The sequence below is a fragment of the Lontra canadensis genome, unplaced genomic scaffold (assembly GCF_010015895.1).
Source record: "Lontra canadensis isolate GAN:19392208 unplaced genomic scaffold, GSC_riverotter_1.0 scaffold28, whole genome shotgun sequence".
Lineage (NCBI taxonomy): Eukaryota > Metazoa > Chordata > Mammalia > Carnivora > Mustelidae > Lontra > Lontra canadensis.
The window spans coordinates 19,716,864-19,729,136 of record NW_022631022.1 but is presented as its reverse complement, the minus strand read 5'-3'; the positions used below and the strand labels follow the sequence as shown (position 1 = coordinate 19,729,136).

The 12,273-nt window shown below is 58.1% G+C and overlaps 1 long non-coding RNA gene across 1 annotated transcript in view; it reads right to left on the bottom strand.

The window, feature by feature from the left end:
* Positions 1 to 1,891: 1,891 nt before the first annotated feature.
* The window catches only part of LOC116872066, a 31,847-nt gene continuing 21,465 nt past the window's right edge, over positions 1,892 to 12,273 (bottom strand). The window contains exons 2-3 of the long non-coding RNA XR_004383586.1: positions 11,446 to 11,560; positions 1,892 to 1,979 (exon numbers count right to left, since the gene is read on the bottom strand). This is a non-coding gene — a long non-coding RNA (uncharacterized LOC116872066). The remainder of the gene's footprint in view (positions 1,980 to 11,445; positions 11,561 to 12,273) is intronic.

Below are 12,273 nucleotides of genomic sequence, written 5' to 3'. Positions count from 1 at the left end.
CGCGCACGCACAGACACACACACACACACACAACCGGCGTCAGCAGGAGATGGTGCCAGGCTGCCCGAAGTTGCCTGCCAGCCCCCACCAAGCATCACGTCCAGAGGAAGGCCCTGTATGCGACTGAGGTGAGCCTCTCATTTCCTCATCGGAAAAATGGACTTGGCAAGGAGATGATGACTCGACGTGTCAGAGCAAAGCCTTTGACCTTGGAAGTAGTGTGACGGGACGTGAGAAGCCGTTTTGAGAGCAGCTACAGACAAGCAGGGGTTCCAATACTGGCGGAGAGAGTGACGCTCCACTGGGGGGTTCCTTGGCACCTTAAACGAACCAAGTCCAGACACCGACAGTGGTCATGCTTCCCCTGGGCCCAGATCCATCTCGGAAAATGGTGCCCTCACCAAGCCTGTCACTCCGGCCAAACGGACAGCCCACCCCAGGGCCAACTCCATGTCTCCCCCTCCCATCCATCTCTCACCATCCACCAACCCCCACCCCTGGCCATGACCCCAGTGCTCTCCTCCAGACTGGCCCTGGCCTCCCCACTGGGCTCCCTGCTTTCCCTGCCACTGACTCTAATCCATTCTCTCCCCACGGTGGCCAGATTTGAAAAGCACAAATCAGATCCTGTCACTCTCCTGCTTAGCGCTCTCCCGAGCTCCCCACTGCACTCTGAATAAAACCTGCTCCTCCGTAGGGCCTCTGAGCCCCCCTCTCCTTTACCCACCCCCACTTCCCCCCCTCCCTCCTTCCCCAACCGCCTGCCAAGCTGTCTTCCTCCTGGTTTTTGAACACACCCAGCTCCTTCCCACCACCCGGCCCTTGCCTAACGGTCCTGCCCCCCTGGAATGCCATCTCTTCTCAGACTTGAGATCCCAGCTGCACTGACACCTCTTCAGCGAGGCCCGCCTGGATGCCTCCTGCTCCAAAGCCACTCAGCCTACCCTAGCCACTCCCTGTATACAGCCCCAGCTGCTCCCCTCTCAATTCCATCACAGTAAGACGTGACCCACATTATTTGTGGCCTGGCTCACTGTCCCTCCCTTGAGAACAGACACCACCTGTGGGCAAAGGCGGCATGTGTACTCTTCCAGGAACTGCTTCCTGGGACTTGAGCAACACTTGGCATCCGGGACAGGGTTTCATACTCATTTGGGAAGGGAGTGAGGGAGTGAATGGATAGTCAGCTCTAGGCCAGAGCGGCTAGTGAGAAGGGGGCCATGACGCTCTGTGCCCAGGGTCTCTGGCGCCCCTCCTCTTTAGCTGAGGAGAGGGAGGGGTTGGAGACAAGCCCTGCAGAGCAGCACCCGTGATCGAGGACCCTTCCTCCAAACATTAGGAAGCAGTTCCAGGGACGGCAAGAGCAGGTGTGCGTTCTGAACCAACCACTCTACACGACTTCCCCGTCCTCTCTCACCTGTTCCCTCTGCTGCCTAACGGGCTAATACAGGACCCTCTTCCCCAGACTGTTGCATGGGGGAATGAGACCGTGCTCTCAGAAATGAGAGGCGAGGGTGACGCTAAGAAGAGCCCCCTCTCTCACAGGGAGGAAGCTGGGAAAGACTGGGGAGTGGCCTGGGTGCCAGAACCCCAACACAGCCTTGTGTGACTCAGACCCCATTATCTGGTCTCTCTGTGGGCCACACCTGGGCTGGGAGTGGGAAATGGAACCCAGGAGGCCTTTCTCCACCGCCAGCACCTTCGAGGTGGTGTTCAGAGTGTGAGCTGGCTTAGCCTCCCTTCCCCAAGTTCAGCACAAAGCGAGGAGGCAGCAGGGAGAGAGCCAGCTGTGGAGAACAGCACGGCCCCCAGCCCTTCCCATGCCAGAGGGAAGGGATCTGGGAAGGAAGCATTTACCCAAGCTGCTGGGTAAACCGAGACCAGTCCGTGTAGAGACTCCCAGAGTGATCCGAGGTGGAGAGGCGGGCAAGCCTGAGTCCTGGGGGGTGCGGGAGGCCGGAGAGGAAGGGCAGGACCACCTAGAGGAGGAGGAGGAACTACTATCTGGCGGGTACCGCCCCTTCCCACCTGGCCAAGGGCGCAGAGCTGGGGGAGAAAGCAGGGCTCCAAAGGTCCTGGTGTAGGTGCTCTAAGGACAGATTTGGGGCCTGCTCACTTCCACTCAACTGTCTGATGGGAGTGGAAGGTCATCACTGAAAGTCCAGAGGCCTGGAGGCAAGGCTGCCCTGGCAGAGACCCTGCTTGGGACCAGCTAATGAGTGATCGTGGCTGCCCGTGGCCAAGGTGCCTTCCGCTTACAGCCGGTGCACATTAAGAATTATTCCTCCTGCGAGCAAACAATTTGTTACAATCTCCATCACACGCTTTTCCCGGCTGGGCGCCCTCCCATACATCCTGGATTAATCCCGGAAGTCACTCCATTCATTTAGGACGTGCCTGAGTGTGCCTCCTCTTTTATTAGGGAAATTTTTCATTGTTTTGAAGCCCTCATAGGTTTTAATTTGGGGCTGAGACTTTAAAGCCTCCCTCAGGGACAGAGACTGGAGTAGGCTTGGGGCTGGAAGGTTCCCTCTGTCCACAGCAGGGGCCGCCGGACTCCATCAGGGAGAGGAGCGTGCTCATCTCTTCTTCAGGAAGCCAGGGATGCCAGACCCCAGTGTTGTGTGACACTAGGACATGCCCACAGCTCTGAGCCTCCCCAAGAGAGACAAAACCAGGGTGTCCTTTTAACTGAGCTCACTCAGAAAAGTCTGTCATCACCTCTAAAACCACAGTGTGGGGCCACTGAAAAGGCACGAAGTCTGGAGTTCAGATTTGAAATGTGAACAGGGACGGGTGAGTCACTAGCCTCTCTGAGACTAGTTTCCAGGGCCCTAGGCCAAGGCTAAGTGCCAGCCCCCTCTCTGGACTGTTGTGTAAGCCCAAGTTCAGAGCAAGTCTGACTCAACCTGGCACATAGTGGGTGCTCAGTAAGGGGGAGCCCCCCAGCTCTGCCATCCTACCAGAGACCCCTCCAGCTCTTAGTCTCTTGACCTTGAGAAGCCAAACTGCCTGGTTGCTTCACCCTGGCTCGACACTGCCCTTGGACTGACCCCACCTCCCGTCAGAGCTTCCCCACAGGCCCATCGGGGGCAGCTGCCACCAGCCCCCTCCCAGGCCTCACCTCAGGCCTTCATCTCCCACCTGAGGCTCTGCAGCCCAGGGAGTCCTGTCTGTGCAGGAACCCTAAGCTGAATCCCCACCCCTCCCCACAGGCTCCATGCCAAGCTCCTTGCTGGGATCTAGGCTTCGAGTTTGCTGTCCCCTTATGTCAGGAGACAGCTGTCCCACTCCCAACTCCCCTACCCCCACCAGGGTTCCAGGACCAGGACCTCTCTGGGCTTTGACCTATACACCCACCCGTCCCCTACCCTCCCACTGCCTGCTTTTAGGAACTCACAACCTACCCTGTGTTTGGTCTTTGCTCACACTATCCCCTACCAGGTGCTCCACCTGCTTCCCAAATCATCCTGAACGTTAAGGTCTGACCTTCCTCTAGGAAGCCCTCCCTGACTTCTCCAGCTCCCATCTCCCTTTCCTGAGGCTCAGAGCCTATCTCCTCAGGCACTCTAACTACACATTGCTACCTAAAAGCAGGGACAGTGTCACCTATTCACTTTGTGGCCACCAAGTCCAGGCAGAGCCCACCGGGTTCTCAGAAAGAATGGGCTCATTAAATGATTCGGGGGAAGGGCACAGAGGAGTCCCACAGATGAAGTACACAAACGTGAGAGGGTATTGTTCTGCCTGTTATGCAGAGGTTAAGAGAGGTGAAGCACTTGTCCAAGAGGCGGGGCTGGGATGTCCACAGATCCACATTCCACGTACATGGCCCCGTCACCCCTCCACTGCATACACGCCATCCTCCCCACCTCAGCTCCACTGTTCTGCTCCTGGTGCTACCCAGGAAGAAACGGAGGCTCAGAGAGGCGTGTCATGTGCTCAAGAACACACAGGTGATCAGCCCCAGGGGCCCACCCTCTCCCCAGCTGCCAGGTGGCCCCCTCCCAGGCCCCAACCAGAACAGCATACTCTCCCAATAACTGGCCCAGCCCCAGGGCTCCACAGAGCGCCTGCATGGTCGGATGGCCTTTCTGAGGGGCCCAGCTCTCACAGTGCTGGGTGTGTACACAGACAGCCTCACTGCGGTGGCTTCCAGAAAGTAGGACATTCTGCGGGAGGGGGTGGCCGGTGTGGGCTGAAAACACTCCCGCCACCCTCCACGCCGCCTGGACAGCGGAGCCATCCATGGCAGGTCTCTTCAAATGACCTTGGCAACTTCTAGGCCTAGACCCTCCAGGGCTGGGGTAAAGGCCTGACCCGCCCACTGAGGGGAGGGTTTTGGCTAATGTATTCCCTCCCCTCCCCACCCCACCAGCTCCTTTCTGCTCAGTGACCTGGAAGGCCTCCGTGGTCAGGGGAAAACAAGCCCCTTTGAGCAAGAACTCCTCTCCACGTCGAGGGGTCCCCTCACTTGACTGAGCCTCTGCTTCCCCATCTGTGAGTAGGGTTTGGACAGGAGCTGCCTCTAATATCCAAGGCACTCGGGAAAGCGAGGCTGCCTGTCTCCGGCAGGATCTGAGGGTGCTCCCTTCCCGGGACACCTAGCAGATACTCAGCCCCTACCAGGCTAGCTGTGGCCTCCCAGGAAGCCGGCTGGGGGTGCTGGGGTGGGGGGGCCAGGCTGCAGGGCAGGTAGACGCACCCCACCACGCAGCAACAAAGTCATCCCGGGACATCACCAGGAGAGCCGGGGGCAGGGGAACCTGCCATCTCACTAGCCCCACCATCTGGCTGGCCCCCGGGCACTAGGTCCAGGCCGCATCCACTGTTCCAGAGGCCCACCCCGCCTCCTCCCAGGTCCATCGGGGCATGAGGGCGAGAGCCCAGGGTCCCTTGAGGAAGACAGGTCCTAGCAGAGGGCGCTGGTGCATTCAGCTCAGCCTGGGGCAGAGGGGCTTAAAGGCTGAGGGGGCTCGTGTGGAGACAGTTCCCCCTCTCTGCCCTCCCCGCACCAACCCCCATCCCACAGAGCCACTGTTCCCAAGGCTGGGGCGTCTTCAGCATCCCCCCTCCACATTTTCTCTGGCAGCTCAGGCTCCACCCGCCTCTCCAAACCCAGCTCAAGCCCTTTTCTTACTCAGAAGAGCCTCTTGATTGAAAAGGCCTCCAAGGCATCTCACAAATAAGAATCCTTTAATTGGGAAGTTGTTCACTTCTCAAAGAGGAATTTTAATTTGGCTTCCCCACCATCTTCTCTGCCCGAAACCTGGGGACTAAACACCAAGGCTAACCAAACCAAGCACCTTAGCACCCCTTCCATGCCCGCAGAGCACCCCAGAGGCAGAGGTAGGAGTGGCAGCGGCCACCCCCACCCCCCGCATGGACCCCCAGAACCCTCCACCCATGACTGTCGAAAGGTCTCGAGCCTCCCCCTTTGGGTCCACCTGCCCCACGTCCCTCTCAGCACCCCACACTCAGAACTCGGGGTGAGCAGGCTGGCAGGGCAAACCCCAGGGCCCCAACTGCTGGGTTCCCAGAGCCCAACGCTCCCTGCATAACCGCTCGTAAACCCCTCTACCACCTTCCATCACGCTGGCCTGTAGCTGGTGACTTAGAATGGTGTTTACTGAGTATTTACTATGGGCCGGACCCTGCTCTAAGCCCTTACGTGCACCAGCCTACTTAATCCACACAAGGTGAATGCTGTTATTACTCCCGATTTGCCGATGAAAACACTAAGGCCCAGAAAGCTAAAGTGAACAGCGTGAACTCATACCTTTAGCAGGAGGCCGAGTTTGAACTGGATCCCAGGTGGGCTGACTCCAGAGGGGCCCATAATCTTCACCCCCACCATCCCTGCTCACCCATGGCCTGTGAGCTCCTTGAGGGCCTGAATCGTAACCCTCTCATCTCTGTGTCCTTGGGAGAGCATAGGGCCTAGCAAAGAGCCACAGTTAATAAAACACCCACAGAGTCAACAAATGAAAAGGAACAAAAGCAAAGCGCCTTCCTATTCATTCTCTCCCTAGCTAGAAGCAGTGGGGAGGGGGGGGCAGGCAGGTAGACTGAGCTCCCCCCGCAGAGAAAGCAACTGCCCCAGGTCACCCATCCGGGGGACGCAGAGGCCAAGGACTTCTTCCCAGCCTGACTCTGTGTACCTGCCTTCCATGAAGCGTGTCCAAGGACTGGCTTGTTGGGGGCACACCCTGGGAATTACGTTCCCGGGTCCCTGTTAACACCCTGAGCTGAAGCAAACCTCCTCCGAGTAGTCCTGGTTCCAGTGCTGATGTAGAAATCCCTCTTGGGGATTGGAGCAACCTTGACACTCCCCTTGCTTACCTCATGGCATGAGATGTTCACCACCACCAAAGCGGCCTGAGCCACCATGGTCATTGCTGCGGAAATCCCAGGCCATCTGCGCGCTGTTATGAGTTGAATTGTGTCCCCCCACCCTCCGCCGCCAATAGACATGTTGAACTTCTAAACCTCAGGGCCTCAGAGTGTGAGCTTATCGGGAAACTGGGTTACTGCAGGTGTAATTAATTAATTAGGGTGAGCTAATAGTCGAGCAGGGCACTTAATCTCATATAGCTTTATGCCCTTAAAAGAAAGGGAGATTTGGACAAGACATAGAAGGAAGATGATATGGCCAGACACAGGAAAGACAGCCATCTACAATCCACAGATGGGTCCTTCCCGTCCAGTCCCGTCGACACCATGTCTCCTGACTTCCAGCCTCCAGAGCTGGGAGACAGCACATTTCTGCGTAACCCCCCAACGTGTGGTGCTTTGTACACCAGACCCAGCAACTGCGACAGCCACATACCCGGGTTTTCATGCTGACTCAGGCCTGCAGCAGCCGTGCGGCTCTGGACGGGCCCCGCCTTCCCTAAACCCTGGCCTGTTCCCAACATCCCCAGCACAGCGCTGGGCACCCAGCAGGGCCCCCATGAGCCTGCAAGAATGGACGGGATCCCAGCATCTACCCTCCACTCGGCTGCAATAAGGAGGAGATGAGGAATGGGCCGTGCTCTTGAAACACCCTGGTGCTGACTAGGGCAGCAGAGATGCCCAGAGGGCCAAGCGTGTGGCTGCGACCACAGTCTGAACGTAGTGGGAGCTGCTCCAGGCAGGCAGGTGTAGCTGGGGGTGAGTCCTCCCTCAGGCCACAGATATCACCCGAGTCCCCATGCTTTACCAAGACCCCTTGCCCACCGCAAGTAGGAAAGCAGAGCTCCTGGGTGCCCAACATGGCCCCCGGCCCATTGGAGCCAATTGAGACCCACCCACGGAGGCTTCCAGGAAGCAGGTTCAGCTGAGTCAGCACAAGGAGGAGCTGGGTCCACAGCAGCGCTGCCTCCGACGCCCGGGCTGGCCTGGAGAGAGTGAGGTCCCCATCCTGGCGAGAGTGGAAGGAGAGGTCAGAGGCCAAGCTCCCAGGGACCTCGGCACTCCCCTCAGCATGAGTCTGGGCTGGCCTGGCACAGTCCCAGCCAGCTGACCCTCAGAAGTGACGATGGGGCTCGTCAACCATCCAGATTCCTGGGTTCCCCTGGTGACTCTGGATCAGAGGTCCTGATGGGCCCCTGACACAGAGCCAGGCTTGGGCCCCCGGCCCAGAGAGCTCCAGGGCTTGAGCCTGATTCCATTTGGCAAGAGCTTGGATAATGGGGCAGGGGACGGGGCCAGCACTGGGGCAGGGGACTGAGGCAGGAGATGGTGAACAGGGCAAAGATAAAGACAAGGTGAGCAATGATGGGGTAGCACCCTACAGAAAAGGTACAGCCATTCAAAGGGGCCAAAGTGTACCCACTTTGAGTGGGGGAGGCGTTCTGGAAGAGGTGGGATTTGGCTGGTGGAGAGAAAAGCTTTCAGGAGAGAGGTCATGGAAGGTGAGACCGAGCCTGCTGTGGGTGGGGATGGGAAACAAGAGTCCCCTGCTAGAAAGAAGAAGGATAGGAAAGGCCCTGAATGCCCAGGAGGAGGAATTTGGAGCTCCACCTGAGACAGCAAGGAGCCCCTGCGGGCATGTTGTGGAGGAGCCTGGCATGAAGGCAGGCCTGTAGTGACCACCAGGTGGGCTCAGGGGTGGCTGGGCTGCTCCAGACTCCCCGGCTGAGAGAAGCTTGGGCCCAGCATCAGCACTCTGCTCCCTGCCCACAGCAGCCCTGAAGGATGTTACAAAATGGTGGTGCCAACCCTGAGGCCATCGAGGAGGAGCAGCAGGGAAGGTCGCTGGCGGCATTCCCTCTAGGCTGGTCATTCCAGAGAGCTCGTCCGTCCGCAAGGCTGGAGTAACAGGCACCTCCAAGGGCTGGAACCCCCCATGGGCTGAGAGCTGGTCCAGCCCCAGAAGCTTTAAAACACCCCATCCCGGTTGCCCCGACTCCCTCCAGCACTCGCCCAGCCCCAGCCCCTGCCTCTGCTGCAGCCTCAGAGACCCGAGGCCTGCCCAGACCCGCCCAGCCCTGAGGATGCTGTCTTCTCCAGGGCACCACCTCCAGGCAGCCCTCTTCCAACTATTCCTCAGCTCCGCCCCCGCCCCCCCCCCACCGTCAGTCAGAGGCTGCTCCACCCACCCTGTTCTCTGGCTCTGATCTCCCCTGGCCGGAAGCCCATCCTCAGGCTGTCACAGCCAGCCACACCTCCCCGCGGAGGCCTGGCCAGCCATCTCTCTCTGGATGGAGGCTGGGACCTCCTAACCACCAAGCAGCCTCTACTCTTCCCCCTCCACCCCCATAGCCTTGTCCCCATGAGCCAGTGAGCCGGTAGCCCCTGAGCCACAAATCACCTCCATCCATCCTAACTCAAGGCCCTGCACAGCCCTATTTCCTGGCCCCTCTTCCCCACCGGCTGCTCCCAGCTCAAGGCCTGTCCCCTCCCCTCAGGTCTCTCCCCTGCAAGGGCACCTCACCTAAGATGCCTTTTCCTGACCAGCCTGCAGAGAATGGCTTCCCCTGCTCGTCCACTCCCTTTTCCCACCTTATTTTTCTCCATGGCACTTATTACTCCCTAAGCTTATACGATGAATTTACTTAATCTGGGTTGTTGTTTTTCTTTTTCTGTCTAGTCTGGAGTACTGAGGATGGGCCCGGAGCTCAGAAAAGCCTCCTGAAAGTGACACCACACTCCCAGTCTCCGTCCCTGGCTCTCCACTTCCCGCCAAGGGGATGAAGGAAGGCTCTGATCTGGGAGTGGGTAAATGCTCCAAGGTGGAGACCCCAGCGGGGTTCGCCAGACAGAGAGGCTTGAGTTTAATGTTCCAGAGCCCATCAGTGAGCGAGAAGTCAAGGGCTGCAGCCCCTGGGCCCCTAAGCCTTGCCTGTCCTTCCCCCACCCTGCCATCCTGCCCCCTCCCCTCCAACCACAGGAGCACCAGTGGACTGGGCAGGGGAGCTGGCACAGGAGGCGAGGAGGGAGCAAAGCAAACCCTGGCTTCCTCCAGCTGTTCAGAGCTTTGCTGGGTCAGGTCTCAGCACCCCCTGCCCTAGCACCCCTCAGAGGCCCTCTGGGACCAGCCCTGCACCCTCCTAGGTAAGGCACCCACCTAACCCTCCAAAGCCCCCTGCTTCTACACCTTTGCTCCGCCTGGGCCCTCCCCCTCCCCCAAACCATCAGAACCCCACATACGTCTTCCCACTCGAGCAGGTCCTATTTATAATGACACACGGTTGGAAGTCATCAAAATATGTAACAGAGAATTGTTACCCATGCTGCAGTACACACAGGCTGGAACATTATGCTGCCATTAAAAATCGCATTACAGAAGAGTATTTCATGATGGGAAAACTATCTTGGTATAGTATGAAGAACAAAAGGCAGGTTAGAACACAGTAAGTATAGTCTGATCCCAATTATGTCATAAATACATATTTGGTAAAAGACTGATGGGCAAAACACCCAAATGCTCATGTTTTCTATAGAGAATGTGTGCTGTTTTGTTTTTGTTTTTGTTTTTTTTAAATAATCAGAAACATAGAGCATTTTAAAAGAATCCGTTAGCCTTCATGGTTCAGCCCAGGCATCCATTCCTCCAAGCCCCCCCCAGCCCCAGTGAGGGAGCAGCCTACGCCCAGCATTAGTTCCCCAGTCTATCTCTGTCTGCCCAGCTTCCTGCTGTCTGGGGCTGTCCCCCTGGGTAGCGGGGAGGACACGGTGGCCCCTGACAAGGCTGGGGACAGGGCCCAGCCTCCCTGCCTCCCTGATGCCCCTGCGCACAGCCCTCCCATTGCCCTTGGCGGCCTTGAAAATAACCCTGAACATATCCCCTCTCCCTGTCTCCCAGCAGCAATTACAGGTTAAACCAGAGGGGCTAATTAGCTGCTCGATCCATCCAGAACTGACTGATTAGCAGGAATATTTCAATAGAGAAAACTGGACTTCAAAGCGAGGCTTAGAGTTCGGAAGGAAATCCAGCCTTCGGCTCCCTGCCACACCCACCAGCTTCCTGGGTGGGAGGTGGGCATTGGCTAAGCCTCAGCAACACCTTCCGGTCACCTAATCCTTCAGGAGAAGTGGTTCAAGGCCCATGGCCCTGCTGAGCCTCTGGGTTTTCTCCCTTTGAAAATAGGGATAACATTCCAGTCTACCCTGCTGCCCCCAGCTGTCCCCTAGCATTCCTTCTCTTTAGTAAAATCCCTCTGCAGCCTTCTGGTGGATCCCAGAAGCCTGTCAAGAACAGCAGATTGGCCCAGATAAAGAGTAGAAGTCACTTGTCCAAGGTCATAAGCAAGCCAGGAGTCAAGTCAGGCAGCACCCCAGGTCCCCTTCCTTCCCCATCTACCATTTCTTCAGGACTCGCCTCACATGGGATGCACTGGGAGGGCCTGTCACCTCCCACATTCTGAATATCCTGTTCCTCGTGATTCGGTCCAAGCCAGCCACTCTGCTCATGCAGAGCCAAGGTCACCTGGCTGCCAGTACTTGTCACATGCACACACCTGAGCCCAAGCCCCCTCCTGCCCTGAAGGCATCTGGATCTGTGCACTGACTCTGGCTGAGAGCTCCAGTAAACTCCACAGGCTAGGGTCTGTGCCAGTGTCACTTGACAGTTTCTTGGGCCCTGACTGGCTCAGTCCACACATTCCTGCTCCCTCCTGAAGTCACGCACACATCTGGTCAACAATGTGACCGAACCAAGGCCAGGTCCCCTCGGTTCGCTATCGGTGACCTCCCACACCACATGGGGACCCATCAGCCAGCGTGTCCATGAAACCATGTTTTCAGAACACCCCAGGCTTGGGATCTCAAGGGCCAACAGAAGGGGGCACTGCCACATCAAACCGCCCGGACTTGGCTTCACATAGGGCGGGAGAGAGGGGGCATCCCCAGAAAGACTGCTCTTCCGTGGCTTCCCTGCAGCCTCCCCCTTGGGGACCCCACACCTTCCTCCATGGCTGCTGCCACCCCCACTCTGCCCTGCGCCCCACAGTGGCCTCTTACCTCAGGTCAGGCGGGCGTTTGGGAAATGCAAGTGGGCTGGGGTCAGCCTGGGATTGACTCAGTAGCCCTCTTTGCCTGTAGGCAGCGGAGCCTCACGGCCTGTGGGCACAGGAGGCTGTGGGAGAAAGAGGAGATGATCTGTCAGCCAGAGCCAGGCCACGGGGGGGCAACTCTAGGGAGTGGGGCCCGGGGAGGGGGCCCAGGCACACAAATAGGTTTGATTGCACCTGGATGGGCAATAAACACACACACACACACGCACACACACTCTCTCTCTCTTTCTCTCTCTCTCACATGCCACCAGCTAGGGCACGTGAGGCCCCGGGAAGGGTGGGGTTTCTGGCCCCAAGTTGGGGGTGGGGTTCTGAATACGATTCCCCACCCACTGGCTCTATGACCTTGGGACAATCAGATCTCTGAGCCTCACTTCCCTTCTCTGTAAAATGAGGATACTGGTGTTCTTGCCTGGTCCACTGGGAAGATAAAGGAGAGAAGGGGTCCCCTGCCTGGCACTCAGTGGTATCCAGCCAGCACCTGGCCCAGGAGGCAGGCCTGAGGGCTGGCCCTAGAGAGGGGTGCAGGCAGAGCACCCCCGGGGGGGGTCTCTTCTGGAGACTGAGCTTCCTGGTTCCCAGGGACCCACCCACCCACCCTTTCCTTCCCCACCTCTCCTGATTTATTCCTTCACCATACAGTCTCCAAGGGCAATTCCCATGAGTGGGGGGTGGTCCTGGGGGGCTCCGTCTCCTTGGCAAGGCCCCCAGACACAGGCCTCGGGCTGGAAGTTCAAGGAGGCAGCTCTCGGGCATGCCAGCTGTGCGGCCCAGG